The sequence below is a fragment of the Eptesicus fuscus genome, chromosome 11 (genome assembly GCF_027574615.1).
Source record: "Eptesicus fuscus isolate TK198812 chromosome 11, DD_ASM_mEF_20220401, whole genome shotgun sequence".
NCBI classification, from domain to species: Eukaryota; Metazoa; Chordata; class Mammalia; order Chiroptera; family Vespertilionidae; genus Eptesicus; species Eptesicus fuscus.
Genome location: NC_072483.1, coordinates 10,067,906 through 10,095,547, shown reverse-complemented (window position 1 = coordinate 10,095,547; position 27,642 = coordinate 10,067,906). Strand labels below are relative to the sequence as shown.

Here is a 27,642-nt window from a genome sequence, read left to right as displayed (position 1 = left end):
AACAACACGAGACAAGCTCCGTGTCTGCGGCGTAAGGGCCTGAGGTCCAGCCTGCAAAGAGAGGAAGAAGGTGAAGACCTGACTTTCCAGCCTCAGAAATGAGAGGAAGCGTCTGTCTCCCACTGTGACTCACAGGATGAGAGATTCCTACACAAGAAAAGAGGTTAAGAGGTAGGATGGTTTAAAAAAAAAGGCAAATGTCCACTATCAGCCAGTCTTTTGAAAATAAGCAAAATTGTCATCTCCATGGAAGTTTTGAGGGCTGGGTCTGCCCTGCCTAAAGCGGGGAAGCAGAGGGTGGGCCCAGGTCCTCCGGGTTGTCACGGTGAGCTCTGCACGTTGGCACGCTCACCAGCTAATGCGAGGCAGCGTGCCGAGGCGGCGCGTGCTACGTCCAACATGGACATAGGACAGATCTTGAAAACCTGCGTTATCCGTCTTCTGCCTCTGAACGCCACCGCATCCGCTCCCAGTTCCCAGGCCAAGGCTCTGGCCTGTCCCGCCATGCTTCCTTCTGTCTAGCCCGCATCTCTCCTGCTGCAGTGCAGGCCGCCTATTTCCTCCGTCACAACCTGGTGGAGATGGAGAACAGCTGGGGCTGATCATCCTCTGGAGACTAACTTTTCAGAGTTTTGTTTTAGTAGAAACACCCGGGTGCTGAGGAATTTGCCCCTTTGTTTGAAAATGAATGACTTCCTCTTAGGGCTGCTCTGAGGGGCTTCCACCTGAGTTGTGGTAACTTCAAAGGCTCCCCACATTTCTGTGCCAGAGGCCAGAGGCCGGCGGGGGCCTCCTCCAGCAGCTTCTGCAGCCCCAGCCTTAAACCCAAAGCTGGGAAGGGCCCTGTGCACATGCGCGATGGGCACTGGGGTTGCGTCTGCACAGATGCGTGCGTCGTCTTGAATTCGAGGGTGGGCGTGGGTATTCAAAATCCATCTCTCTCCTTCTGTGGTTAAGACTCAGTCTTAGAAAGCAATGAGACAAGTGGGACGACAACATTCAGTGAAGACCCTGCATCTTCAGCTTTAGTTTGTAATAAATATTTATGACCAAGTTACAACAAGTCCTGAAATGAAGCTTCTAATTACAGGGCTCCGAGGGCCGTCCCGATGTACGCGTTCTGTTCATTTTAAGGCTCTGCCGTGATTCCTCTCTTCCTTTTTCAAAAACTCTGTCTAGCGAGCAGCTGCTTCCTACACGCAGCTGGGGTGCACACCGGACGACTGTTGCTCTTTTAGTAATTTTGTCAAGCTTCATTTGAGATTAATCTGACTTCAGGTGCCAGGTAAGGGCAGGACTTTGTCCCCCATGACCTCAAACCCTTCGGAGCAGGAGGTGGGGAGGCCCAGGAGCCAGAGGGCATGCTGGTCAGAGGCTGGAGGGTGGAGGCCCGTGCTGCGCCTGGAGAGCGGCATCCGTCCTCGCCTGGCTGGGAGGGGGCAACATGTCTGCAGCGTGGACTCCACACCTGGGTCCACAGAGGAAGACGCTTTGCCAGCAGAATGCAGTGTTTTAATTGCCATGTCCCAGTGACATAAAGTCTCACCAGCAACCCCCATAAATCACACCCTGACAGCTACCGGGCTTGTCCAACGCTAAACACAAGTGGACTCCTCTTTTACGTCGAGTCTTGAGTTGTAGGCAGCACCATCACCCTTCAGCAAACATCTGTAGTTCATCTTAGCGTTTGAAGAAATATATGAGTTTCACTGTCTTTTTTTTTTTCCTTTAAGTTTTTTGCAGCTTCTGCTTCTTGATTTGTTTGAAGGCCATCTGCTACATATAAAATTGGGGATGGGGGCAGGCTGTGGAAAAGAAACATTTGAGAGATGTACAGGCTGGGAACAAATGCGAACCCTGGAAATGCTTTATCAGCTTCGGGGGGCAGACCACTTTCCTTTCTGAACCCCAGCCCCTCCGTGGGTGCTGGACTTGGACCGTCACCGTTGGCTCTGGCTGACGCTTGTCCTGGTCTGTCTCCTGGCCAGTCCTGTACCACCCAGAACAAGAGTCCGGGCATTGGTCATTCTGAGATCTCTCAAGCCTTGAAAATGCATGCTGGAGTGGACTTCCAACGCTCCCTAAAGATGCCCCGTGGGCTGCAGGACTAAAGGGATGCCCAGGAGCCGTGGGTGATGTTTCTCCCGAGAATGGCAAGGAAGCCCAGGCTCAGGAGTGTCTGTCATGGCACGAAGTTACCACAGGGTGGTAGGAGTCCTGCAGTTGCCTCGCGTTCTTCCCTAAGAAGCAGAGAAAAGAAACCAAGTGCTTCTATGCAAATAATGCAGCCAGGGCTTCCCGCCCCTCCTGCCCAAACGGAGGGGTCCCAGCTGAAGGCTGGCTTCCCTGAGGCACCAGGTGTTTAAACATTTGACCCCTGAAATCATCACCACCCCCAGCCATGCCCGGCCGGGTTTCCTCGGCCTTAATGTGGAAACTGGCTTTGTTCAGGTTCCAGGGACCACCATTCTGCTTGCCAAGAAATTAACGTAAAGGATGCGTTTGATGACCAAGGCGCCGGCTGGTTCGCCAGAAAAGCAGAGCTAGAACAGTGATGAGACGGAGAAGTTGTCCTAACACCAGCTCTCCCTTCTGTCCTTATGTCGACCGAAGAGAGACTCATAAATCCCAAGTATGCCATCAGCCAGTTTTATTTTCCAGTCCTCCCCACAAGGTTCAAAATACTTTCGTAAAACCGATGAAGCATTTGTTGTCATCATTAGGACCAGCCGCACTTGTTTGATCTCTGTAATTTATGGAAAAGTGGTGTGAAGTTCCACGCAGCCTTTGTAGGTCCCCTGCTTTCACTTCTCCCGTGGTGCTCTGGCACGCAGCCACGGCAACGGCTCCAGCCATGCGCCGAGCCACGGGTTTCCAAGGCACATTGGAGCCTTTGCTCCTGAGAAGATAAATTACGGAATCACCAGCTTTGTTCTGGTGTTTAGTGGAAGGCCCTTCTCCAGCTAAGTGCTCAGAGGCCGGCTGGGCACCCCAGCCAGGTGTGACCTTGCCACGTGGCTTTGCCTGTCATGAGAAGGCAGCGTGGGCCCCAGTGGCTCCCTTACTGTAGCAAGGGTGTCTGTCTCCCCCCACCCCCGCCTGCCCCACTCCACCCTCAACAGGGCTGGTGGAAACCCCAAAGCAAGTAAGCATGGAAATACCTTGAGCAACAGCACAAATGCACCCAACTCTGTCAAGCCTACAGATTTATGGGACGGAGAACATTTTACCCAGAGGGGAAAAAAAAAGACTTTCATGTCAATCACCTCCTGTAAGCCTAGAAAAGAAACTGGCTTGCAGTTGTTAGCCGCTTAGTAGAGAATTTCAGAAAAGCAGCTTAAAAGAGTGGATTCAGCGGAAAAGCGGAGGGGTCGGGCCGCAGGGAGCTTCCCCTGCAGCGCGGGTCTTCTCCGCAGCCGCCCGGGGAGCACGCGTGTGCTGAGAGTGCGGGGTGATTTGTTGGTGCGCTTTCATGGGGAAGGGCCTGCATCTGCGGAGCGCCGCAGCGCTGCGTCCTGACAGGTCCAGATGTTGGGAAGATGAAAAGCCTCCTGCTTGAGGAACTGTGCAACTAGGAGCCTGAAAGGTGTTCCGAATACAGTTTAAAAAGGCATCTGTCTTGAAATAACTTCAACATCTCACTCGTCTATTTATAAGCCCTGTCAGATGGTTTTCTTGGGCCCTCTCAGACTATTTTAAGGGGCTCACTTTTCCATCAAGATACTTACTTGAACCAATGAAGTTTCAAACCTTTGCCCCGTTTCTTTCTCCGCTGGGCCCACCCATTCAACTTGCCTTCCGGCACCCTTGAGGTCTCTTTACATCAGGCTCGCCACAGAAGGGCCTTTCCGTCTTTCCGGGGGGCCCATCACACCAACAGGGCTTGGCACCGGAGGGGGCGGAACCCGCCAGGCATCACTGGTCTGGACTGATTCATGGGCAAGGAGGTAACAAACAAATGGCCCCTGGGCCAAGCCCCACTGCTCCCGCAGACCTCATAACTCACCAGACTGCCGACCTCTTACAACAGGAGTGGGACTTGACCCTTACCGAGACTTTGGAGTGGCGTCTGAGCTTGAGTTTCCACGGGTGAAAACCTACGCCCAAGACCACCCTTTAGAAGACCATTCTTGCTAGACCTGAGGAGTAATGTTATTCTTGGGTCATTTCGCTTCACTCTCAGGGAAGAGTTGAGAAGGGTGTAAGTTGTAAATCACTCTCCTCTGGAATGGATTTGCGCCAGAACCGGTGGGCCTGAGCATTCCTGCCTCGCTTGACATGGTAAAGAGATTACGGTATGTAAAATTCGGCCAAACATAGCTTGTTTCCATTTCCTGCTTTCCTGGTTGTCCGTCTCGCTGTGAAAGGTTAAGACCTGGGAGGGAAATGGCATCCGTGCGTGGAATCGCTCTCACTCCCACGCAGGTGGGGTCCAGGTACGGTGACCGCGCAAGCCTCAGGCCCCTTGGGTAGATCATCATAAACGTGGCCTTTGGGTGGTTTCAGCTGGTCTTTCTTCCAAAGTTACAAAAACAGAAGGCAGGACACACGGAAGCCAGCCTGTAGTGGGCTGAGCTTGTAACTCCCTGTTCACATGTTCGCCTTTCCACACAGTTGACATTAGCCTTCCCTTTTCCCTGCTGTCAATAGCTGAGTCCTGAAGCTGCGTGACATCATTTTAGCTGATCTGGTTGCTCTACTGGGGACTCCTCCTGAAACTCTTAACCCACGCGGATAATGGTTTCTCAAGCTGCAGTCTCTTGAGATTTCACCTTGTGGTCCAAGCGTCCGATTTATCCCATTCGATCACATGCGCACCAGCCTAGAGGCGAGAGCCATGATGCATGCTTTGGCGTCACTCTCTTCAAATTCCCGGAACCCCTTTGCTTTCTGGGATGGAAATTAACAGCACATGAAAGATCTTGCGTTCTCACCCGAACGGACATGGTGGGCGGTGCCCAGGTTGCAGAATCAGGTCAACAGGTGAGAAGGTCAGGGTGCTGTGACAGAGGGGCCTACACTCCACCCCTGTGTGCACAGAGTGGGGGAGCTGCCAGCATGGCCAGACACGCGTGAGCAAAGACATCTGCAAATTAACAAACCCAGGCCCCTGGGGCCGTGTCAGGCATTCGTCTTGCTGAATAAGGTAAACCAGAAAGTAATTTTGATTAGTGTTTGTCCAAGCTGTTCATCATAGGGAACTGCACGGCTGCACGGGCGCTGGGATTGTTGGCCAGGTATTCCTGGCCTCGCTGCTGAGACGTCACAGCGGGAGGCAGACAGTCCCTCGGTTCGGCTTCTGCACTGTGGTAGTCAATGTAAAATGGACCGTGAAAGAAGGTATCTTAACACTATAAGCTCAAGAAAACCAACAGAGGAAAGAGAGTCCCTCTTTCACTTCCCCCACACACAACAGGAGTGAGCAGTAAAATTTCCCCCTCTAGCTGGGAACCAAGACACCAGCAGTCCTAATTGAGAGGGAAATCTCCTCTCGTGCAAGATATGAGAGAAATGCTTGAATCAAAAGGCTTACTAAGGGTGATGGAATCTTTATTAATTATTATTTAGAATTATTTTCCATAGAAGGAAATAGCTCTAGATTAAGATAAAGGTTCTAAAAATGGCATTTATACGGATTTATAAACATTTTCATATGTGTCCAAGCTTTTTTCTGCAAGCAGTTCATGTTCTTTCTCTATTTGGGCTGCCACTGACGCACCATTTCCCCGGTTTTCTGGGGCAATAATGTCGGCCACTTGGTGACTTTTCTGGGACCTGGAGAGAGGGTAGGAAATGCTCAGAGTGCTGCTCAAAGGCTGGGCTGCATTTCAGACCAACAAATCGCTGGCAGCTTCACCCCTGATCTGCCTCCTTTGATAGAAAAGGGAGCTCACAGGGCCCAGCACTTGTATTTGAAACACTTCAAGAGGTTGTCCTTCCCCTTGTCAGAGCCTTCTCTTCCCCTCCTCGCCTCCGTGCAGCGGGTGAAGAAATTGCATGAGGGCTCAGCAGCCAGTGCCCTTCTCCACATGATGCAGCTTAGGAAGGCCAAATGCCTGCAGCTAAGCATGGGGTGGGGGGTGCATTTGTTATCATTTCAGCAATCTCAATTGGCTAGGGAGAGCTGTCATTCCAGGCTTCCACAATGTCTGCACACCCAGGGCTAAATCAGAGGTCTCCAAGCCTGCCATTGGCTAACACCCGAGAAATCCAGCCTGCAAGCGGCATGGCTTCCCAAGACTGCCAAGTAACTCCTCTTCTGTTTGAAAATATCGGAATTTCTCACCGCTTGTATAGAGATGTTTCATGTCACTCAGATGAAAGCCCAGTTTCACTGCACATCAATATTGATTGGACATGTTACAAACAAACTTCTGAAGCACAAAGAAGCCTCCTTTATCCACAGGAAACCCGAATATCTTTATGGCCACAGCAACCTGGGGTCTTCAGAAACATCTGGAAGCATACAGTCCGCTCTGCTTCTTCCCAAAGCACTTGTTATTGTAGAAGCAGAGGAAGCAGTCGCAGGACTCATCCCCTCCCGCTGGTGGTGTGAGCAGGACAGAGTGCGTGGTGCCTAGCCTGGTGCTGGCCCGCGTGGGCACCCATCAATCCTCAGCAAGACAGCCTTTGTGGAAAACTGGTGTTTGTAGACAGTGGCTTCCAGGAACCGTGCCTGGGGCTTGATGTGCCCTGTTTGGTGGGAGCTGAGCAGCTGCCTCCTTGAGCCTGGGGATTTCTCAGTCGATGGAGGAAATCCTCTAAGTATTTACAACCATTTAACAACTGCCTATACCCTGACAGTTTTACCTCCCAAATTTCTCTTGATACATACATGCCTGTCAGCCTGCACCACACATGCACTTTGACCCTGTTGTGCTGATCTCCCTCCTTCCGCCCTCAACCCGGGGAGGACCCTTCTCCTGGGGCAGCCAGAGCAGCCTCTTTAGAGTGCAGAGCTGCTTTAAAATCTGCACTGGCTTCTCATTGCATTCAGGATCAAGACCAAAAACCCTACAGGAACCTCCTAGACCCTGCGTGACAGAGCCCTTGCCTCATTCCAGTCATCCTCTCTGGGCCCCACCTGGACTGGCTTTTCTACATTTGCTCAGGGCCCTCGTACAGCCTGTTCCCTCTTCTTAGGGCATGCCTCCCAAACCCAGCCTTCACCCCATGAGGTCCTGCTGGCCCTTCAGCTCTCAGCTCCAAAGCCATGTCCTCAGGAAGGCCCTTCTTGACAGCCCCTAATAGGTTCAGATCTCTACTCGCCCCCCGCACATACATGTACATCCCTACAGCAGCCCCTATGGTGTCCTTCAAAGCATGGCCCCACTGTGAGATCATTAGATTATTAGGGGTTTTCCTTCTAGACTCTAAGTTGTAGAGTCTAGTTCTTTGGAGGAGAGGTAAGGCCAGTTGTTCTCCGTCTTGTTTCCCAGTGCCTAGCGTAGTGCCCCAAGCACCTGGCATAGGGTAGGTACTCAATAAAAATGGATTGAATAAAAGAATAACTGGCAGTCTGACAGGCAGGAGGAAGTAGGGAAGGAAGGAAGAATGAGAGGGAGGGAAGGGGAGAGGCTGGCTAGCTCCAGAAACAACAACAATCAGCTCCAGCACAACCTGAATTCCTCACCATTTCTAATCCCTAAATCCATGAATTCCATATCTATCATGTCTCACATACTTTTGAATGAATCAATGCCGGGACTGACCAGCAGACCCTGAGCGACGGATGAATGATTACTCTGACACACATTTCTGTGAAAGAGAGGCTAAGGGACTGCCTGGCTAAAGAACCAGACAACCTCATTCGCCTGCCTCCTTAGGCTTTTATTGTAGCAGCATCTTGAACTAAAATTAACTATTAGATACTATCAGCAGGGTAAGCATCCTTGAGAAGACACGTGAATTCGTAGTGTCCTTTAAGTAAGGACGTTTTGAAGTCTAAATATAAAGATTCCAGTAAAACACCCTGGGGGCTCAGACTTGTTTGGAAAAGTCAAGGCAGGGTCTGCCACCTTCAGCAAGGTGCCCCTAGAAGCCCCCGACCTTTTGGAGATTCCTCCTTACAGACTTCCCAACCAAGTCCCGTGCTTCACCACAAATCAAGAAAGCCACATTGCAGCAAAGATGAAGAGGAAATGAGAGTAATAGGGCTGGTTCTTCTATAATCACTGGTTCATTCATTCACTCATTCCATACACACCATGGGCCAGACCCTGTATCATTTCTGGGGAGAGACATGTGGCATAGGGGCAAGATGTGGTAGATCTTGCTGACCCCCTCTCACCATGGGACCTTGGCCAAGTCACCCTCCTGCTTTGAGCCTCAGTTTCGCCCTCTGTAAAGTGAGAAGTTTAGATGATCCTGAATGACTGACTCTTTAATGCTGATATTCTATTGCCCAAACTGGATGATGATGGTGATGATGATGATGATGATGATGATGTTATTAATAATAGTAATCCTAACTGAGCCCTTAGCCTGTGCAGGGCACTATGGTCTTTCCCTATGTTTTCTCATTTGATTCTCAGCTACCCTATGAGAGAAGTACAATTATCTGTGACTATTTTATAAATAATGGAAACTGAGACAAAATAGATTAGATGACTTGCCAATGGTCAACAAGCTAAAACATGACAGGGTAGAGATGTAAACAAACATTCTCCTGACTCTACTTTGCTACACCCACCACCTCAAGTTGCATGAAGCCTTCTAACAATACAGGATGTGGCCAGTCTTGGGGGCATGGTGGAGGCACATTTACTAGTATATTCTGTGCTTAGAGCAGGTGATTGTCTCCACTCTGGGTGAACAGCTGCCCTTGGGCCTTGGGAGACCTCTCACCCAGATGTATGACTGCTTAGAAGACGTGGAGACCACTGTGAAAGGCAGCCCTCTCCTGCCCAAGGCTCTCAGCTGCCGTGAACACTCTCCGGGCTACTTTCCTCCAAGAAGCAACGTCCTGACCCAGACCTTCACTGGCTGCCTTCTGCCCCCATCTGAGGCCATGAATTGGAAGCTCTCAAGCCAGATACGATTGCAAATAAATTTTAATTGGCCCCACCACTTCTAAGAATTGGAAGATTTTACATAATTCAGATATGGGACTAAAAAACCAGCTCTGGCTACAATCCCACTTGCCACCAATCAGCTGGAGCCAAGTAGGACCTGCTCCTTTGGACAGACATGCTTTCTCTGCTTGATCACAGACCCCACCATGCTTCTTGTCTCACAAGAACCCTTGCAGGCATTTGAGCTTGGCAATCCCGGACCTCAGAACCAAATCCAAAGACTGTCATTCAAATTCCTTTGCAACCTGAACCCTAACTTCTCCTTCCAGGCAACCCAAAGCCCCTGCTGTCCGTCCTTCTGGAGTGAGTCCTCTCTACAGGCTCTATTCAATTATGCTTCATCCAAAGGGTCTCCCCTCCCCTCCATCCCCCATATCCCCACCTTCAGTTGCATTTCATTCTGTGTCACTGGGTGTGTTTTCTTACATTTGCTTGTGGCTTAACTGCTCAGCTGGAGTCCACAGAAAAGGAGTGGAAACCCTGGCCTTTGTGGATCTCTGCTCAGAAAAGCTACTAAAGAACAGGTTGCCTGGCTCCTTCCTGCTAATCACAGTGTGGCCCACTCACAAGCCACTTCTGCATTGCCTGCCATCCAGCCTGTTAGAAAGGCAGAACCTCAGGCCCAGCCCACATGGCTAAATCCAAATATGCATTTTAATAGGCTCTCCCAGGTGAACAGTTTCTCTTTAAAGTTGGAGAGGCCATGGCCAAGTGAAGGAGTTTAAGTCCAAGCCAGGCTCAGCTACAGGTCAGGTATTCACCCCTAAGTCTCCCCAGGCTACTCAGCTTCTCTGAGCACAACAGCAGGTCCACAAGCAGCCATATTCTACGAGGTCAAGACAGAGGGCTTAGGGTCCCAGGAGTGGAGGCACAGCTAACTACCCTTCCTAAAGTGAGTGCTTCCCCTGCAGACAGAGTCAGGTCAGCTGTCTGATCCCAGCCCCATGTCCCTGCTCTACTGCAATGGCAGGAAATTGAGTTAGACGTGGCAGAAAATGTTCTGCCACCCAATGTGGTCGTGGGCTCTGAGAAGCACCCAGGAACCTTAGGGGTGCTGGAGAGGCTCTACAGAAAGGATAGTGCATGTGTTAGATAAGAAGTAACTTTTACTCAGGAACATGAGACCATCACTGCAACAGTAGAATCACAGAATTGCAATAGTGCCTCTCCTGATGGAGGTAGAGTTCATTCTGTCAATCAATAACTATTTATGGGAGAAAATGCTGTGTGTCAGGCACGGTTTCTAGGTGTGAGACAACAGGCAAATGTCCTTATGGCATAAGGCTTATAATCTGGTGCAGGGACAGACAGGAAAACAAAAGAAAGAAGAGCAGGGAATGTCTGGTGAGCACAAGCACCTGTATGACTTGAGGTGTGGAAACTTCTAACAACCTGAACAGCTTGTGTCTCACAGTGGGAGAACAGAAGCAGACTCTGTGCTAAGTACCCCACACGTAGGAACTGAGCGAGTCCTCACAACACCCCTGTGAGGTAGGGTGTTCCTCAGGACAGCCTCGAAGGGGATCTCACCTGCTGATTTTCATGCTGCTGAGCAATCCCTGCCCTTCAGTGTGGGCTGCACCCACAGTGGTGACTGGCTTCTAACAACAAGAACATGGCACAAGTGATGGGATGGCACATGCAAAATCAGGTAACACCAAGCCTGACCTCTGACTCCCTCTCTTTGCCTCTGGGAAGTCCCACAGGCCCAGGTGACAAAGAATCTGATGTCTGTAGCCAACAGCCATCAAGAACCTGAGGCCACCACAGCCTTGTGAGTGAATTTGGAAGCAGCCCCTCCTCTATTGGAGCCTGAGGAGACTGCAGCCCCAGCGCACACTGAGATGATGTTCTCATGAGAAACTTGGAATCAGAGGCACCAATGAGCAATGCCCATATTCTTGACCCACAGAAACTGTGACATTAGGAGAGAACCAAGATGGTGGCATAGGTAAACACCTATACTTGCTGCTTCTCACAACCACATCAAAATTACAACTAAAAGGCAGAACAACTACCACCCAGAACCACGGGAAAGCTGGCTGAGTGGAAGTTCCACAACTAGAGAGGTGAAGAAAGCAATTGAGACTGGTAAGAGGTGCAGAGGCGCGGAAAGTGCTGGCACCTGGATGTGCTGCTCTTTTAATCGGGAGGAAGATATAAGCTCCTGCTTGCTCTGAACTCCAGTTCCGGGTGAGACTCTGGGGGACCCAGGCACATACGGGGAGAAACTGGACTGTCTGGCATCGGGCCGGAACACGAGGGCGGCTTTCTCTCAGAGGTGCTTGCAGCGATCATTGCTCCTGCACAGGGGCGCGGGACACAGAGACCCGGGGACCTCACCGGTGTAGGGCTGACTGGCAGCCATTGCTATTTGCTCTGCCCTGGTGATTCCCAGACACCCCACCCCACCCAATTTAAACCCCACCCAAGCTGTGAGCATCAGCTTTTGCATATGAATGGCCTGTCCTTTCTCTGCCTAAAACCTGTCAAACTGAAGCTGGGTCAGAGAGCCCAGAGCTTCAAAAAGAAGGCCCAAGGCCCGGCAGCAGCAACCTGCCTTGCTTCACAGCTGGGCCTCATCAGGGCACTTCCAAACCCCATACAAAGAGGAGGAATCTGAAGATGTCTCTGTAGCTCCTGCTGGGTGGCCCCAGACAGTGGCTGATCTTGTACCTCCTTGGAGATCCAAGAGCCAGGGTACCCAGTGGTCAGAGTGAGACCATACCAGATTACAACTCTTCACATCCATAAGAGACACACTCAAGGAGTAGACTCAGTGAGCACCAAAACCCCACTAAAGCAAGTCCTGCCCCATAAGGGTGTCTCCTGCACAACAGATCTTCCAGTGTAGATACAGCTGGTCATCACAGCCAATTGGCCTGGAGGTCAATTCCTTCCAATGATACCAATAGCAATCAAGGGTTAACTACAACAAGACTGTGCAAACAGCCCACAAAAGGGTGCACCAAGAGTCTCCACCTCAGGTGATTGGGAAGGCTGAGACACTGGGCCCTATAGGGCACCTACCACACAAGGCCACTCTATCAACTCAAGGAGCCTTAGCAGCTACCCAGTACATAGAAACAAACACAGGGATGCAGCCAAAATGCAGAGACAAAGAAACAGGTCACAAATGAAAGAAATGGATAAAAGCAAAATACTGGATATAGAGTTCAAAACCACAGTTATAAGGTTACTCAAGAATCTTCTAGAAACCTCCGAGAAATTTAGTAAGACCCTCAAGGATATGAAAAAAGACTAATCAGAAATTAAGCATACACTGACTGAAATAAAGAATAATATACAGAGATTCAACAGCAGACTAGAGGATCCCAAGAATCAAGTTAAAGATGTGAATTACAAAGAAGCAAAAAACACCCAACTGGAAAAGCAAAAAGAAAAAAGAATCCAAAAATATGAAGATAGTGTAAGGAGCCTCTGGGACAAATTCAAGAGTACCAACATCAGAATTATGGGGGTGCCAGAAGAAGAGAGAGAGCAAAATATTGAAAACTATTTGAAGAAATTATGACAGAAAATTTCCCCTACCTGGTGAAAGAAATAGACTTACAAGTCCAGGAAGTGCAGAGAACCCCAAACAAAAGGAATCCAAAGAGGACCACACCAAGACACATCATAATTAAAATGCCAAGGGCAAAAGACAAAGAGAGACTATTAAAAGCAGCAAGAGAAAAAGTTACCTACAAGGGAGTACCCATACGACTGTCAGCTGATTTCTCAACAGAAACTATGCAGGCCAGAAGGGAGTGGCAAGAAATATACAAAGTGATAAATAACAAGAACCTACAACCAAGATTACTCTACCCAGCAAAGCTATCATTTAGAATTGAAGGTCAGAAAAAGAGCTTCACAGACATGAAAAAGCTAAAGGAGTTCATCACCACCAAACCAGTAGTATATGAAATGCTGAAGGGTATTCTCTAAGAAGAGGAAGAAGAAGAAAAAGGTAAAGATAAAAAATTATGAACAACATATTGACAACAAATACATGTCTATCAACAAGTGAACCTAAAAATCAAATGAATAAAAAAAACTGATGAACAGAACAGACTGGTGAATATAATAGAATCAGGGGCATGGAAAAGGAGCAGACTGACAATTCTCAGGGGGAAGGGGTTGTGGGGAGTGTGGGAAGAGATTGGACAAAGAGCTTACACCTATGGACGAGGTCAGTGGGGGCGGTGGGGTAGGAACCGGGTGGAGGGGGGCTATGGGGAGAAAAAAAGAGGAACATCTATAATAATCTGAACAATAAAGATTAAAAAAAGAAAGAAAGAAAGAAACTGTGACATTAGAAACGTTTGCTATTTTAAGCCACTAAGTTTGGAGTAATTATTTACCAGAAAAAGCGAGACATTATCTATGCCAGTACTGTTATTACCGCCATTTTATGGATGATAAGACTGGGGCACAGAGAGGTAAATTAATTTGTCCCAGAATATAGAGCAAGTATATCATGTCGGAGCTGGGATGTGAACCCTGCAGTCTGGCTCCTGGGTCCCTATGATTAAACATCACAGGATGCTTCCTTCAAGATCACATTAGATTAAAGTACCTGTTCATACATTTGCCTCTCTCAGCAGACTGTGATCTCCCTTTCTGATCTGTGTGCCTGGCATCCGGTTAGCTCAGCTCACAGAAGGTGCTCTGCCAAAGTCGGCTGAGTCAAGCCAGGAGGTGGAAGAGAGTGCCCGGGACTGTGCCTCACACCAGAGAAGGGAAATTTTAGGGCTGGGGAGAAATGTCCCCCAGGTCCCCGTCAGCCCCAAGTCTCTTGCATGGAGACGGAACCCATATTTTGCTGAGACATATACAACTCCAACAAAAGCATGTCAGACTTGGCCCAAGTTTAATATCCTTGATATGATCTCTAATCTTTTTCAGGTGCATCTCACATTCAGGAATCTTTATTTGGCTTCCAAACAGCAAGTTGTCTCTTGTACCAAAAAATATGTGACTTATATCTGTTTATCTTAAGTAACCACTGAAAGATATGTTTATAACTATGGGAATGTCCTACAAGCCTGTTAAACATCTGTTATGTTGTGTGTACACTTTCCGAGATGGGTCTTTTGGATCAACTTTTTTTTTTAAACAAACATCTAGGGAGAATTTTTTTTTTTTTTTCTGGTGCTAAATAACTATGAACTCATATCACCCTAGTTTGAGGCTTTGTGCAGGACAGAGGGAAGCCCAGGAAGCTGACAAGAGCAGAGGTGGGTCCAGGTGAAGGCGGAGCTGACCCTTGGGCGGGGCTTCCAAAGCCAGACAGCCAGGTGTGTGGAGCTGGGAGGGGCGCTGGGAGGGCTGGGGAGAGGAGTAGACCAGTGTGATAATGAGGACCCATCCTGTGGACCAGGCCGAATTCTACCTCTGCTACCTACCTAGGGCCCTGAGACTTGGGCCTCTGAGCCTCAGTTTACTGATCTACAAAATGGAAGTCGACAATGCAAGGAGTTTGCCTTGAGTACTTTCTCTAAAAGTGGCGCCTTTTCGACACTTTTGAGGTAGGTGTTGCCTTGGCGCCTTTCTTCTCTGCTGGTCCCCTCCCCACACCCTTTGGCTTGCGCTCCTGGGCAGGGTGTGTAGGTTTGGCACTGTCACCGGAGGTTAGACAGGAAGGCTTTTCCAGAAGCCTGCAGCGCCCTTGGCTTTCTGAGACAGTGTAAGAAGGAAGAGACTGTGGCACTGCCTGGATGCTGAGCTCATTCCCTAGCGAGTGCAATTCCAGGAGCACATGCGTCTTTTTTTTTTTAATTAATAAACTTTTCTTTAGCAGTTTTAGGTTTACAGAAAAGAATAAATGAAAAGTACTAAGTTCTCATATGCTTTCACAAACCCCAATTTCCCCTATTTTTAACAGCTTGCACTGGTGTGGCACATTGTTACAACTGATGAGCCAATATTGAGGCATTATTATTAACTGAATCCATGGTTTACAGTAGGGTTCACCCTGTATTAAACATTCTATGGGTTTTGACAAATACATAAACGTCCACCGTTATAGTATTATACAGAAAAATAGCTTCACTGCCCCAAAACTCACCTGTGCTCCAACCATTAATCCCTCCCTTCCTCTCCCCCTGCAGCCCCTGTAACCATTAATCTTCTCACCATTTCCATAGTTTTGCCTTTCCAGAAGGTTAGATAGTTGGAATCACATAGTATGTAGCCTTTCAGATTGGTTTCTTTCACTTAGCTATATTCACTTAGGGGTCCCTCCTTGTCTTTTTGTGGCCTGAAAGCCCATTTCTTTTTATTACTGAGTACTATTTCATTGTAGGAATGTACTGCAGTTTGTTTATCTATTCATCTATAAGAGGTCACTTGGTTGCTTCCAAGTTTGGGAATTTATCAATAAAGCTACAATAAACATTTGTGTGCAGGTTTTTTTGATGGATGTAAGTTTTCAACTTAGTTGAGTAAATAGCAAGGAGCACTACGGATGGATCACATGCTACGAGTGTGTTTTGTTTGGTAAGAAACTACTGTCTTCCAAAGTATGTTTACTCTTTTGTACTCCCCACAGCAATGACTAAGAATTCCTGTTGTTCCACATCCGAACCAGCACTTGGTGCTGTCAGTGTTCCAGATTTTGGATTTGTCAGTGTGGTACTGAGATGCCACTACACACACACTTCTAGCAGATGTGTCGTGGTGTCTCATTGTTGTTTTAATTTGCAATTCCCTGGTGGCATATGATCATGAGCATTATATGCATCATTTAAAACAGGAAGTGAAGGTAATAAGGGAAAATGGAACTTGCCCACTCTGAAAGGTATGTTGTGCAATCACCGCTATCGTTAGTGCATGAGTTTCACTGAGAACCACGGGAGATGTGAGGTTCAGGTCTCCTTGCCAGAAAATCTGGACTTCTCTGAAGGAACAACCTGCTCATTTTCATAATCAATCATATTTGCTTTGCTTACTTTTTGCTTTAGCTACCAGGAAGCTCAAGGTGGTCTCTGAATATGGCACAGGATTCATGGTAGGTATTGCTGCACACCAACTCTACCCCTTAGTTTATCTTACAATAATACCCCTATTTTCCCTTCTCTCTAATGTCCTCATCTATTTGGAGCTGAGAAATGGGGCAAGGACTAAAGTAATAAACAGATATAGACAGGCTTCTGTTGAATTGGACCCCATGTTGAACTGGCTTGAGCCTCCAGCTCCTTCTCCAAACCCAGCCCAAAAGACAGAAGGAGGCTGGTGAGCCAGCATCCATCCAGAAATTGTGGGAATTCCACAGGGAGGCAGCAAGTGGTGGAGTCCCATTCCGAGGAAAGAATAAGCTCTAGTGGCAGGAGTCCCTAGAGCCACTGATGAGTGATAAGAAATGAGAACTAATCACAAAATTAAGATCAAAAGAGAGCAAATGAGCATGTAAAATGGTTCGCCATGGCTTGCTGTAAACTGCTCAGCAGTTTTGTACACCTGAGGGCCAAATAGCAAAAATCACTGACCAAGAATGCCATTGTGCTGAACTACAGAGCACGTTATGCTCGTCAGTTGTTACTACTCTGCACTGATTTGATCCTTATTTGACGTCCTGTAGTAAACAAGACATGAGTCATTATTCCCATTTTGCTGACCACTGAGACCCAGGATGTTTACATTGAAGGAGCCATTTAAATCTACCTACGGATTCAGGCTCCACTGCCTGACTCAGGATCCAAGGGAGCGAAGGCTGGACAGGCCTGCCTCCCAGGACAGGCCCAGAAGGAAGCTTCTGAGAGTCCACCTCATGATACACTGGGAGTCGGCCTCTAGGCCCAAAGGTGAGTTGCTGTAAGAATCTGCCACACTTATGACAGAGCTTTGGGAATTTCTCTGCATTTTTTTATTGGTTGTATTAATTGCTGTTATCGGTTAAATTGTGTCCTCCCCACCAAAAAAAAATAGGTATGTTGAAGTCTTGCCTCCCAGTACCTCAGAGTAACTTTATTTGGAAGTAGGATGGCTACAGATGTCATTAAATTAAGATGAAGTCGCCGAAACCAGTTTGACTCAGTGGATAGAGCGTCAGCCTGCGGACTCAAGGGTCCCAGGTTCGATTCCGGTCAAGGGCATGTACCTTGGTTGTGGGCACATCCCCGGTAGGGGGTGTACAGGAGGCAGCTGATGGATGTTTCTCTCTCATCGATGTTTCTGACTCTCTATCCCTCTCTCTTCCTCTCTGTAAAAAATCAATAAAATATATTAAAAAAAATTAAGATGAAGTCACACCAGAGCAGGATAGACCCTTAATCCAGTGTGCCTGGTGTCTGTATAAAAAGAGGAAAGACACAGGGAGGCTGCCATCTGAAAGGGGAGGCAGAGATGGGAATGCTGCATCTACAAGCCAAGGAATACAAAGACTGCCTGCCATCTGGGAACGGGGAGAAAGACACAGGACAAATTGCCATCCATCCATCCATCCATCCATCATTCATTCATTCATTCTGATTCCCCTCAGAGCACCTAGAGGTCAGACTTCCAGTCTCCAGAACTATGAGAGAACAGCTTCCTATTGTTGCAATCCAGCCAGGTTGTGGATCTTTGTTACGGCGGCCCTACGAAGTCAATACAGTTGGGGAAGGCTAAACAGCTACACCCAACACACCCAAACCATATAATGGCTCAAGTGCAACCAAAGTTTAGAGAACAGTCCAGAGCCAAGCTGTACATTGGTGGGCAGCCCTACTGCATGCAGTCATTTGAGGATCCAGGAGGACAAGGGCTTTGCCATCTTTGACAAGCAGTCTCCAAGGCTGTCCTGGACCTTGCCATTCCAGCCATGGGAACAGAAAGAGAGCATGAAAGGTGTGATGGGTCCAGCAGAATTGGCCATTCACTTCTGCTCACAGTCCACTGGAGACTTTGTCGCACACTCTCCCCAGCTGCCGTGGGGGATAGGAGCTAAGGTGCAGCTGGAGGACAGCTCGTGGTCCACCCAGAATGATTAAAGCTCCTACTTGAAAAGCAGAGTATAGCTTATACCCAGCAAGGCTAAACCCACAGGGTCAGGGAAACAGTGTCCAGCACTTCAGCCAGTCTTGAGGGTAATGAAATTGAAGAGGTCAATCAGATCCAAGTTCTGGAAAGAGAGCAGGAAATTAGAGCAAATCAAGGGTCAGAGGAAGACAGGAAACATCCCATAGGGTTTAGCCATGAGGACATCCATGGGAATGCCCCATGATTTCAGCTAAACCTTCTAAGGAAACTTGAACAAAACTCTTCCCCACTGTCCCCCTGACTTTGCTGTGGATCTGGTCATTTATTTCCTGTCTTTCTAATAGTACTCTAGCACTTGATTTCCTCTGAAGCCATCATCAGATGAGGGACTGTCAGCCCAATCTGGAAGAGTCCCCCTAGGCCTCACTGCCACCAGCTGACATTGGAGAATAGGCATGAGCCTTAAGCAGAGTCATCCTGCTTCCAGCCATGGGCTTCTCATGCAGAGTACCTGAGGGAGAATAAAATCAGCATGGCATGGCCAGAACTAAAATCCTGGGAAGACCCCAGAAAGTAGTCACCAGGGGTCAAGAGATTCACAAAAACTCGGTTTGTTAGCTGACTTACTTGCTTGTTTACTTGAACCTTTGCTTTGGTGGTAAAGTGTAGAGAGCGTGGGTTTGAGAGTCAAATAGAGCGGGGTTCAAATCCTCCTATTTGAGTTTGTGCGAGTTATCCATCCTCTCTGGGCAAACGTTTCTTCCTGTGCCAAATAAAGGTAGCAATAAGCAATGTGTACAGACACTGTGCAGAGCCAGTGAAACAGAGTCTGGTCCAATAAATGTTAGTTGTCTTCCCTTTTCACCTCTCCCATTATTTTCGAATCAGTGCAGTAGACCCCCACAAAGGTCTTATAGCAAGGTATGCTCAAGGGAGACAAAAGGATCTCCAGTGAGGTGAGGTGGAAATGTGATGGAAATGCACAGAGTTTACTTCATGTTTTTACTCACACCTGCACCCATGATGACCTCTCTATTCTTTTCCATCCACCAAAATTATTTGTATATTCCATGGCCAAGTCACAGCCAACTCTACTATGAAGCCTGCTCAAGTCTTTAAACAGAATTTAATGTTCCTGACCTGAATGCAAATGTCCTGAGGGCAGAGTTTTGGTGTATCTTGCTAAATATTATAACCCTATCCCTTGGGAAAGTGCCTAATACACAGGAGGTGCCCAATTAACATCAGCTAAATTAACTAATTTAACATTCCCCTCTCTTACACCTACAGCCTTACTCATACTACCACCATCCATCCATCCATTCATCCATTCTCATCTGTCAACAACTATGGTATATTTATTGTCCAAGGCATTGTGGGAAATGCTAAAATAGTTATGGAGATGGATCTGCCCTCTAAGAGACCAATGAAAAGACATCAGACATGTGGTTCAGAGGAGAGAAAAGTTGCCTGCAGCTGGGGCGATGAGACAGAGAAAATCTATCTATAATAGAAGAATATGCAAATTAGCTGGAATGCTGTAACATCACGACCGAACAGCAGGAACCTGAGGCTGCATGGCACCTGGCTGAGATGAGGGACCTCAGGCCGCACCCCCCCCCCGCCCTGTGGGGCTTGACAGGAGACCTCAGGCTGCACCCCTCACCCAGTGGGACTTGACGGGAGACCTCAGGCTGTGCACCCTGCCCCAGCACCAGGCTGGGAGACCTCAGACTACACCCCCCCTCCTGGCGGGGCTTAACAGGGACCTCAGGCCATGTCCTCCGCCAAGTGGGGCTTGATGGGGAACTCAGGCCATGCCTTTCACCTGGTGGGGCTTGACAGGGACCTTGGGCTGTGACCCCCACCCCAGCACCAGGCCAGGGGACCTCAGGCCATGCCCCCTGCCTGGCATTGGGCCGGGGGACCTGAGGCTCTGCCCCCGTGTGGCAGGCTTGATGTGGGACCTGAGACTATGCTCCCCACCTGGCACTGGTCCAGGGGACCTGAGGCTGCACCCCCCCACCTGGAGGGGCTTGACGGGGGTTGGGCCCACTGGGTCTGGGTATCACCCAATGGGCATGGGGCAGCCAGGTCTGGGTCTCCAGCATTTTCGAAGCACGTGCAAGTGGTGAGCGGGGACTTGACTCTAGGTCCCACAGCGTGTTCCAGACTCTGACAGGAGGGAGATTTTCATATACATTTTACTAATTTTCTTTCATCTCTGACAAGTCTATTATAGAGAAAGGGCAAATAACAATATTAAAATATTTCCTCTAATTAATTCCCTTTTAATGTGCACAAATTTCATGCACCAGGCCACTAGTGTTATCAAATAGAAGGCCCTGATTTTAACACGTCTCCCACCACACTTCTTGTGACTTATTTTCATGCCTAATTCATCCAGTTGCCCACAACTCACTGGAAGCAGAGTCAACCCTCCTCTTTGGGGTCCTTCACCCCACTTTCTGTGCTTAGTACAGAAAAGTGACTTGAATAGATGATATTTTGAAATGAGGTTCTTGCTTGGGAGCAGTGGCTCTGCAGAGCATGTCTGAGGCTCAGGAGGAAATGGGTCTGAGCATCTCTCCCTTTAGAAGGCTAGTGAATTAGGGAGCAGTGCCAGCTCGACACAGGTCCTCATTTTCCTGCTGAGTTAGTTGGAGGGTTTTTGCTCCAGTTCTGCTCCCAAAGCCGGAGGCTGAATCTGAAGGCCTGACATTTGATTGCTTCAAATATCGTTTTCTAATCTATATATATAAAGAGCCAGGGTCATAACATCCAAAATGACCGAAGGTTCGACCAAATGCCAGGCTGCGTGCGCAGCAAGCGAGCGGGCTGAACTGCTGACTTCTCAGAGAGAGAGAGGCAGAGCTGATCAGTAGCAGCAGTGGCTGCTGGCAAGGCCTGTAGAGAGAGAGGCAGGGTGATCAGACCCTGCTTCTCTCTCCAGGCCTCGACAGCAGTCAAGCCTCTCTCTCTCTCCCAGAGGTCAGCAGTTCAGCCCGATCAGCCCTGCCTTTATGATCAGGCCTGGAGATAGGCTCGGAGATGCTGACTGTCATAGAAACTGACCAATCAGAACCAAATCTGGGTGAATTGCGAGGAGCCAATGGCTGCCTAGGAGGTAGAGCTTTTGACGCTGACTGGCATAGAAACCGACCAATCAGAACCTACTCTGGGTGAACTGCGAAGGCAGAACCTAAGGTGGGGGCTGAGGAAGGGTTTTAAGGGCAAGAGCTATTTGATGTAAGGTGTAAGAAAGTGATTCAATTTTTTAATGACCAGTTTGGCAGTATAGTGCATATGGCTGGCTATCAGTCCAGATATAGGGAATATGTGTTTTTGTCTGCCAAGAGCATCTCCTCCTGCTGAAAAAGGCTCCCCCCCCCCCCCGCATTTAAGCAATCCTATTCTATATAATCTATCTATACTAATAAAAGGGTAATATGCTAACTAGACCAGGTTGACCAGCCATCTTCCAGACATCTGACTTCCTTCCAGACAAAGCCATGGTGGTGGGGGTCAAGGCAGAGGCAGTTAGGGGTGATCAGGCCGGCAGGGGAGGGCAGGGGGTGAAATCAGGCCTGCAGGAGAGGGCAGTTGGGGTCGAGATCAGGCCGACAGGGGAGGGCAGTTAGGAGGGATCAGGCAGGCAGGCAGAGAGGTTAGGGGCAGTCAGGTAGGCAGGGGGGCAAGGTAGGAGTGATCAGGCTGGCAGGGGGCAAGGTAGGGGTGATCAGGCTGGCAGGCAGAGGGGTTAAGGGTGGTCAGGCAGGCAGGCAGGTGAGTAGTTAGGAGCCAGTTGTCCCAGATTGTGAGAGGGTTGTCTGACTGCCGGTTTAGGCCCAATCCCACAAGGACATCCCGCAAGGGGTCCCAGATTGGAGAGGGTGCAGGCCAGGCTGAAGAAACCCCCTCTATCCACGAATTTCATGCACCGGGCCTCTAGTTTGCAATAAAAATACAGACATTCTCACTCTGAAGTTGGCTGGGAGAACATGCATGTATGGATAGGGGACCCAGCTATGTGGAATCTGGAGAGAGCAGACTTTTATTTACAACCACTTACCTGTTACCTTCTTGTCAATGACTAATCACTTTGCAAAATCTGGCCATGCCCTTGTTAAACCATTCCTTGCCCAAAATTCACCTGTGCTACTGGCCCCTCACAAATGCATGGGTCATCTGTTAAATAACATACCATTATAATAGGAACAACACTTCTCAACTTAAGAATGTCTATCAATTTTCTTGCCTCCAAAAATGTTAACCTTCACAAACCCAGCTAGGACTCTGGGGCAATAGACCAGGAGCCAGGAACCTGGACCATGTCTAGGCTCAACTCAAGTCCTACCTCTTTCACAACACTCTTCTGACTTCCCTGACCAGTCTAGCCTTTCTTGGAATTTTTATTTTGTTGATGACCTGTTTTGAATGATTTATATAATGAGTTTAGCACATGCTTGATACACAGTTGGCTCCAGCAAATGTTCACTGTTATTATTGTTACCACACAGTCCACCCCTGAGTATATTCTATCATAAATTATGCTCTCAAAATATCATGTGTATGGCCTGGCTGGTGTGGCTCAGTGGAGAGAGCGTCAGCCTGCAGACTGAAGGGTCTCAGGTTTGATTCCAGTCAAGGGCATGTACCTGGGTTGCAGGCTCCTCCCTAGCCTGGGCTCTGGTCAGGGCCCATGCAGGAGGCAACCCATTGATGTGTTTCTCTCATAGTGATGTTTCTCTCTGTCTCTCCCTCTCTCTTCCACTGTCTCTAAAATCAATGGAGAAAATACCCTCGGGTGAGGTGTTGTTTTTTTTTTAATCGTGTAAACATCTTGTGTTATCAAAAAGTCTTAATCTTGCCCTAGCCAGATTGGCTCAGTGGATAGAGCAGTCGGCCTGCGGACTCAAGGGTCCCAGGTTCGATTCCTGTCAAGGGCATGTACCTTGGTTGTGGGCACATCCCCAGTAGGGGGTGTGCAGGAGGCAGCTGAATCGATGTTTCTCTCTCATTGATGTTTCTAACTCTCTATCCCTTTCCCTTCCTCTCTGTAAAAAATCAATCAAATATATTTTTAAAAAAGTCTTGATCTTTGGGAAGTGAAGGTGCAGGTTCGGCCGCGGGCTCTGAGTGGCCCTTGCCCGGAAGGCAGCAGTAATTCTAGGGGGCGACAGTATGGGCCCAGAGCGTATCTTCCCTAATCAGTCTGAGGAGTTAGGGCCACACCAGGGCCCCACAGAAGGCACTGGGGATTGGAGCAGTGAGGAGCCTGAGGAAGAGCAGAAGGAAACGGGGGCAGGCCCAGCTGGCTACTCCTACCAGCCCCTGAACCAAGATCCTGAACCAGAGGAGGTGGAGCTGGCACCAGTGGGGGACGGAGAAGATGTAGTGCCAGATATCCAGGATCAGATCCAGGCCCTGGGACTTCATTTGCCAGACCCACCATTAGAGAGCAAGGATGAAGATGATGAGGGAGCTATAGCATTGATTGAGCAACCACAGCTCTATTCCCATGGACCCAGAACATGTAGAGCTGGTGAAAGGACAATGGCTGGAGTAAGCTTGCCTGCACCAGGGGTTCCTGCCTGGGCTCGGGAGATATCAGATGCCCAGTGGGAAGATGTGGTACAGAAGGCTCTCCAAGCCTGGCAGGCATCTCCTGCCTGGAAGTGACCACCTTGACAGCTGCCTTATCTCCCTGCATTCCACTGGAACCAGCATAGGACTGAACACATCCCTGGTTGTAATGCCCATCTCCCTTTCACATCAAGGCAATTCAAACTTCTTCTCAGACACCCACTTTATTCAGTCTGTACATATGAGGACATCGGCCCAAGCCCAACCCATAGCATGTGTCACTCTGGAGAATAAAGCACCCTATATACACAGAAAAAAATCTTAATCTTTGAGAATAAGAACTTAGATTTGTACCTCCTGGGTAGAGTCCAAATGTTTAATATTATTACTTTTTTAAAATTTTGAAACCACAAGAGTATATGCATTCAAGTTATCTATAAGTATAAGAAGAACATATAGGAAATCCTCATCACATTTAAATTGGTGGGCCATATATGGCCCACATGGCTGAAATCTACTAGGTATAAACAAGGAAGTGTATTAGGCAGGATTCTTGGGGAAATAAAAACAACTGATCCAGAGTCAGGATAAATAAATAATAGGTAGGGAAAACATAAACTAAGGGTGCCAAAAAAGAATAAAAGCAGAGAACCATAGTGGATCACAAGTATAATACAAGTCCTTTAGGTAGGGCTGTGCTCATTGATTTGAGGGACTGTTTTTAATGGAGGGGCTTGGGTGGAAGTGGAGAGAAAGATACATAGTATGCATGGTCTGGGATAAAACAAACCCACCTAATCAGGACTGCTTGAACTATCCCAATTCCAGAATGATGTGGGAAATATGGAAAAGGTTCAGAATAAGTTTACAAACAGGTCCTATGAAGAAAGGTAAAACCCTCAAGAGAATTGCCACTCTTAAACCTGAAGAAAAGGATAAAGGGTGAAGTTGTGGCAGTTTTCATCTGTGAGCAGGGAGAGCTGAGAAAGAATGGTGAGCAGCTGTTCTCCCACTCCACTGAGTCCCTGAATGGAGGAGGAAATAGTCAACAAGGAGAATTTAGGTTAAATGTCAGGATTAATTTCCTGACCCTGAGTGTTGTTAAGTGCTAAATTGGTTGACCCACAGATGTTAGGCACTCTCCTTTTCTGACACTCTTTAGAAGGAAAATGAATGAAAAGGCACTCCTGTCTTTAAACCAGACACAACTTAGGTGAAGACTGCCTTGAAGCAGGTGAATGCATCAGATGACCTTTGAAATCTCATGTCCTCATATACTAGTATATGTGTCATTTTATACGCATATGTGAGATAGGGAACATTCAAGAAATAACTACCACACACTTAGAAAATTATACTTTGCCTCAGTGTATGCTTCTCCCTGCAATGCTGCTTGAGGATAAAAGTGGACCTAGCATCACCAAGTCCCTACTCTTCTGTCTGACCCCAACCTGCTGTGTGGTACCAGACAGGCCTCATAGCTCCTCTGATGCATTCAGTGTTCCCCCTGTGAAATGGGTTGCCAACAAGGACTAGTGTAAGTTAGAATCAGACATGACTATGGAAAATAACAGAGTTTTAAGGCAATGTGTGGAGTCATTACTACTAAAGTGTATTTCCTGAAGGAATGTCTGCTAGATAAGAGGCTGCTGGGTTGGGCTGAAGTAGACTGAGCTGGGATTCCTAAAAGCAGCATTTGACTTGGCTAAAAGAAAGGCCAGGGTGAGTCCTTGGTTTTCCAAATGCAATTAGCTCCCTGGGGATCAGCCAATTGTAGGGAAACTGAGAGTCACAGCACCCCTTTTTCAGCTTCCCATGCACACACATTTTAGACAGAAGGTCCCTTTAAAGATCCTGCCCTGATGTAAGAATGATTCAACACATGCAAATTAATGGTATACGCCACACCAACAAAGTGAAGCATAGCCCTGGCCGGTGTGGCTCAGTTGGTTGAGTGTTGTCTCATACACCAAAAGTTCGCTCATTCAATTCTGGGTCGGGTCACATGCCCAGGTTGTAGGCTCTATCCCCAGTAGGGGCTGTGCAGGAGGCAGCCGATCAATGTTTCTCTTTCTCCCTCTCCCTTCCTCTCTCGCTAAAATCAATTTTTAAAACATATTTTTTCTCCCTAACCAGTTTGGCTCAGTGGATAGAGCGTTGACCTGTGGACTCAAGGGTCCCGGGTTCGATTCCGGTCAGGGGCATATACCTTGGTTGTGGGCACATCCCTAGTGGAGGGTGTGCAGGAGGCAGCTGATTGATGTTTCTAACTCTTTCTCCCTCTCCCTTCCTCTCTGTAAAAAAATCAATAAAATATATTAAAAAACATATTTTTCAAAAACAAAATAAAGGATAAAAATCACATGATCATTGATAAATGCAAGAAAAAAAACCATTTTATAAAGTACAACATCCATTTATTATTAAAACACTGGATAAAATGAGTATAGAAGGAAAGTACCTAAACATAATAAAGGTCATATATGACAAGCCCTAAACTAATATCATACTCAATAGTGAGAAACTGAAAATTTTCCTCTAAGATCAGGAACAAGACAAGGATGCCCACTCTCACTACTGTTGTTCAGCATAGTACTAAAAGTCCTAGCCAGAGCAAGCAGGCAATAGAAAGAAATAACAGGCATCCAAACTGGGAATGAAGAAGTAAAATTGTCACTTTGTTTTCAGATAATATGGTTCTACATACAGAAAAAACTAAAGACTCCACCCAAAGACTATTCAAAATCCATCAGTCTATTGCATGTTTCAGTGTCTCTGGATCTGCTTTGTTCATCGGTTTATTTTCTTCATTAGATTCCACATGTGAGATCATGTGATACCTGGGGCGGGGAGGGATGAGAACTTATATGCATATATACATAGACCATGGACAAACAATAGTTCAGGGAAGGCCTGGATAGGGAGTGGGAGTGGGATGGAGGGGTCAATGAGGGGGGGAGGGATATTTATAATACTTTCAACAATAAAGTTAAAAAATTATTAAGAACAATAAGCAAATACAAGTACAGTAAAATTATAGGATACAAAATCAATGTACAAAAATTAATTATGTTCCTATATAGTAACAATAAAATATCAGAAAAAAATAAAGACCATTCCATTTGCAATTGCAACAAAAATAATAAAATATCTAGGAATAAACTTAAAGAATGTGAAGAATATATACACTGAAACTACAAAACATTGTTGAGAGAAATTGAAGAAGACACAAATAAATGGGAAGATATTCCATGTTCATGGATTGGAAAAATCAACATATTATCTAAATGACCATATTATCTAAAGGATTATACAGATTTAATGCAATCCCAATCAAAATTCCAACAGCATTTTTCAAAGAAATAGAACAAAAAAATCATCAGTTTGTATGAAACCACAGAAGACCCAGAATGACCAAAGCAATTCTTAGAAGAAAGAACAAATTTGGAAGTATCAAACTCTCTGACTTCAAATTATACTAAAAAGCTAAAATATTCAAAACAGTATGCTATTGGCAAAAAAATAGACACACAGACCAATGGAACAGAATTGAGTGCCCAGGTATAAACCCACACATAATTGGGCAACTAATCTTCAACAAAGGAGCCAAAAACATACAGTGGAGATATGAGAGAATCTTCAATAAATGGTATTGGGAAAACTGAAAAATCGCATCCAAAAAAATATGCAAATAGATTGCTATTTGACCCATACACAAAAGTAACTCAAAATGGGTTAAATATAAGACCTGAAACAATAAAAAAAGGAAAAGATAGGTAATAAACTTATAAACCTTGCTCTCAGAGAATCTTTTGTGAACTTGACCCCAAAGGCAAGGGAAGTAAAAGCAAAAATAAATGAATTGGACTACATCAAACTAAAAAGCTTCTGCACAACAAAAGACACCATCAACAAAACAAAAAGGCCACCAATCAAATGGGAGAAGATACTTTTTAAAAATACCTCTCTGATAAGTGGTTAATATATAAAATATATAAAGAACTCATACAACTCAACAACA

At 47.2% G+C, this 27,642-nt stretch overlaps 1 pseudogene; it reads left to right on the top strand.

Annotated features, from left to right (window-relative positions):
• Positions 1-23,717, top strand: part of LOC129150790 (male-enhanced antigen 1-like) — a 59,875-nt pseudogene extending 36,158 nt beyond the window's left edge.
• Positions 23,718-27,642: the final 3,925 nt, after the last annotated feature.